Below are 4,637 nucleotides of genomic sequence, written 5' to 3'. Positions count from 1 at the left end.
CAGACCTAACAGCAGTTTATGAACGTGTCTCAGACCTAACAACAGTTTATGAACGTGTCTCAGACCTAACAACAGTTTATGAACGTGTCTCAGACCTAACAACAGTTTATGAACGTGTCTCAGACCTAACAACAGTTTATGAACGTGTCTCAGACCTAACAGCAGTTTATGAACGTGACTCAGACCTAACAACAGTTTATGAACGTGACTCAGACCTAACAACAGTTTATGAACGTGTCTCAGATCTAACAACAGTTTATGAACGTGTCTCAGACCTAACAACAGTTTATGAACGTGTCTCAGACCTAACAGCAGTTTATGAACGTGACTCAGACCTAACAACAGTTTATGAACGTGACTCAGACCTAACAACAGTTTATGAACGTGTCTCAGACCTAACAACAGTTTATGAACGTGTCTCAGACCTAACAACAGTTTATGAACGTGACTCAGACCTAACAGCAGTTTATGAACGTGACTCAGACCTAACAACAGTTTATGAACGTGACTCAGACCTAACAACAGTTTATGAACGTGTCTCAGACCTAACAACAGTTTATGAACGTGTCTCAGACCTAACAGCAGTTTATGAACGTGACTCAGACCTAACAGCAGTTTATGAACGTGACTCAGACCTAACAGCAGTTTATGAACGTGTCTCAGACCTAACAACAGTTTATGAACGTGTCTCAGACCTAACAACAGTTTATGAACGTGACTCAGACCTAACAACAGTTTATGAACGTGACTCAGACCTAACAACAGTTTATGAACGTGTCTCAGACCTAACAGCAGTTTATGAACGTGACTCAGACCTAACAGCAGTTTATGAACGTGACTCAGACCTAACAACAGTTTATGAACGTGACTCAGACCTAACAACAGTTTATGAACGTGTCTCAGACCTAACAACAGTTTATGAACGTGACTCAGACCTAACAACAGTTTATGAACGTGTCTCAGACCTAACAGCAGTTTATGAACGTGTCTCAGACCTAACAACAGTTTATGAACGTGTCTCAGACCTAACAACAGTTTATGAACGTGTCTCAGACCTAACAGCAGTTTATGAACGTGTCTCAGACCTAACAACAGTTTATGAACGTGACTCAGACCTAACAACAGTTTATGAACGTGTCTCAGACCTAACAGCAGTTTATGAACGTGACTCAGACCTAACAACAGTTTATGAACGTGTCTCAGACCTAACAACAGTTTATGAACGTGTCTCAGACCTAACAACAGTTTATGAACGTGACTCAGACCTAACAGCAGTTTATGAACGTGTCTCAGACCTAACAGCAGTTTATGAACGTGTCTCAGACCTAACAACAGTTTATGAACGTGACTCAGACCTAACAGCAGTTTATGAACGTGTCTCAGACCTAACAACAGTTTATGAACGTGTCTCAGACCTAACAACAGTTTATGAACGTGACTCAGACCTAACAACAGTTTATGAACGTGACTCAGACCTAACAACAGTTTATGAACGTGTCTCAGACCTAACAGCAGTTTATGAACGTGACTCAGACCTAACAGCAGTTTATGAACGTGTCTCAGACCTAACAGCAGTTTATGAACGTGTCTCAGACCTAACAGCAGTTTATGAACGTGTCTCAGACCTAACAGCAGTTTATGAACGTGACTCAGACCTAACAGCAGTTTATGAACGTGTCTCAGACCTAACAACAGTTTATGAACGTGTCTCAGACCTAACAACAGTTTATGAACGTGTCTCAGACCTAACAACAGTTTATGAACGTGTCTCAGACCTAACAGCAGTTTATGAACGTGACTCAGACCTAACAGCAGTTTATGAACGTGTCTCAGACCTAACAGCAGTTTATGAACGTGTCTCAGACCTAACAGCAGTTTATGAACGTGTCTCAGACCTAACAGCAGTTTATGAACGTGTCTCAGACCTAACAACAGTTTATGAACGTGACTCAGACCTAACAACAGTTTATGAACGTGTCTCAGACCTAACAACAGTTTATGAACGTGTCTCAGACCTAACAGCAGTTTATGAACGTGACTCAGACCTAACAGCAGTTTATGAACGTGTCTCAGACCTAACAACAGTTTATGAACGTGACTCAGACCTAACAACAGTTTATGAACGTGTCTCAGACCTAACAACAGTTTATGAATGTGACTCAGACCTAACAACAGTTTATGAACGTGTCTCAGACCTAACAGCAGTTTATGAACGTGTCTCAGACCTAACAACAGTTTATGAACGTGTCTCAGACCTAACAGCAGTTTATGAACGTGTCTCAGACCTAACAGCAGTTTATGAACGTGTCTCAGACCTAACAAGAGTTTATGAACGTGTCTCAGACCTAACAGCAGTTTATGAACGTGTCTCAGACCTAACAACAGTTTATGAACGTGTCTCAGACCTAACAGCAGTTTATGAACGTGTCTCAGACCTAACAACAGTTTATGAACGTGTCTCAGACCTAACAACAGTTTATGAACGTGTCTCAGACTTAACAGCAGTTTATGAACGTGTCTCAGACCTAACAACAGTTTATGAACGTGTCTCAGACCTAACAACAGTTTATGAATGTGACTCAGACCTAACAACAGTTTATGAACGTGTCTCAGACCTAACAACAGTTTATGAATGTGACTCAGACCTAACAACAGTTTATGAACGTGTCTCAGACCTAACAACAGTTTATGAACGTGTCTCAGACCTAACAACAGTTTATGAACGTGTCTCAGACTTAACAGCAGTTTATGAACGTGTCTCAGACCTAACAACAGTTTATGAACGTGTCTCAGACCTAACAACAGTTTATGAACGTGACTCAGACCTAACAACAGTTTATGAACGTGTCTCAGACCTAACAACAGTTTATGAATGTGACTCAGACCTAACAACAGTTTATGAACGTGTCTCAGACCTAACAGCAGTTTATGAACGTGTCTCAGACCTAACAACAGTTTATGAACGTGTCTCAGACCTAACAGCAGTTTATGAACGTGTCTCAGACCTAACAACAGTTTATGAACGTGTCTCAGACCTAACAACAGTTTATGAACGTGTCTCAGACCTAACAGCAGTTTATGAACGTGTCTCAGACCTAACAACAGTTTATGAACGTGTCTCACACCTAACAGCAGTTTATGAACGTGTCTCAGACCTAACAACAGTTTATGAACGTGTCTCAGACCTAACAACAGTTTATGAATGTGACTCAGACCTAACAACAGTTTATGAACGTGTCTCAGACCTAACAGCAGTTTATGAACGTGTCTCAGACCTAACAACAGTTTATGAACGTGTCTCAGACCTAACAGCAGTTTATGAACGTGTCTCAGACCTAACAACAGTTTATGAACGTGACTCAGACCTAACAACAGTTTATGAACGTGTCTCAGACCTAACAGCAGTTTATGAACGTGTCTCAGACCTAACAACAGTTTATGAACGTGTCTCAGACCTAACAACAGTTTATGAACGTGACTCAGACCTAACAGCAGTTTATGAACGTGTCTCAGACCTAACAACAGTTTATGAACGTGTCTCAGACCTAACAGCAGTTTATGAACGTGACTCAGACCTAACAACAGTTTATGAACGTGACTCAGACCTAACAACAGTTTATGAACGTGTCTCAGACCTAACAGCAGTTTATGAACGTGACTCAGACCTAACAACAGTTTATGAACGTGTCTCAGACCTAACAGCAGTTTATGAACGTGTCTCAGACCTAACAACAGTTTATGAACGTGACTAAAGGCCGATTTAAGCACTGCGTAAAATCTACGCCGTAGGCTACGCAAGGCTACGCGGGCTTACGCAAGCTACGCCGTAGCCTACGCCGTCGATTAACGCGCACCTCTCCAAAAATGTAACTACGCGTTAGTTTCTACGCAACCGTAAGCTCTGTGATTGGTCCGCTTGGTAGCACATGATTCCGACAAGATTCCGACTCTCTCGTCGCCCAAAATGCGGAAGCCATGACAGAAATATCATTTACTTTTTCTGTAATTACTTATTAATAAAGATTTGAAAAATTATGATAACCATCGTATTATCTTAGTTTAATGTCATTTCAATGCATCATAGAACTTTTATTTACAACAAGCATAACAACAAAAAGATCGCTATTATGCCGCTTTGAGCTCCGTTGAGTTCCTATGGAAGCGTCAGGCACAGCCTTCCTATAAGGAGCGCGATTCACATTTACGAGATGTACAATCCTGTTTATTTAGAAATAAATGATTAGTTACAGGGAGCCCCATGGCTGTTCGTTGGGTTTAAATTATATTAATGATAGACATATTTAATGTTAAGTTATCTATAAGAACTGTGATTGGTCCGCTTGGTAGAGTCACATTCCGACTCTCTCGTAAATGCGGAAGTCATGACAGAAATGTCATTTACTTTTTCTGTAATTACCAGTACCTACCCTAACCGGAAGAGGCACAGCACAGGGGCATAGAAAACACACTGCCACCTAGCGATGTGACGGTGTAATTGCAGAGCGACCTACGCAGAAGTGTAAAGTGCGAGACCCCTTACGTAGGCTACGTAGGCTACGCGCGTAAATTCGACGCAGAAGCTTAAATCGGCCTTAAGACCTAACAACAGTTTATGAACGTGACTCAGACCAAATCTT

This window comes from Nansenia antarctica (genome assembly GCF_963989245.1).
Source record: "Nansenia antarctica genome assembly, chromosome: 2".
Lineage (NCBI taxonomy): Eukaryota > Metazoa > Chordata > Actinopteri > Argentiniformes > Microstomatidae > Nansenia > Nansenia antarctica.
This window is presented reverse-complemented; position numbering follows the sequence as displayed.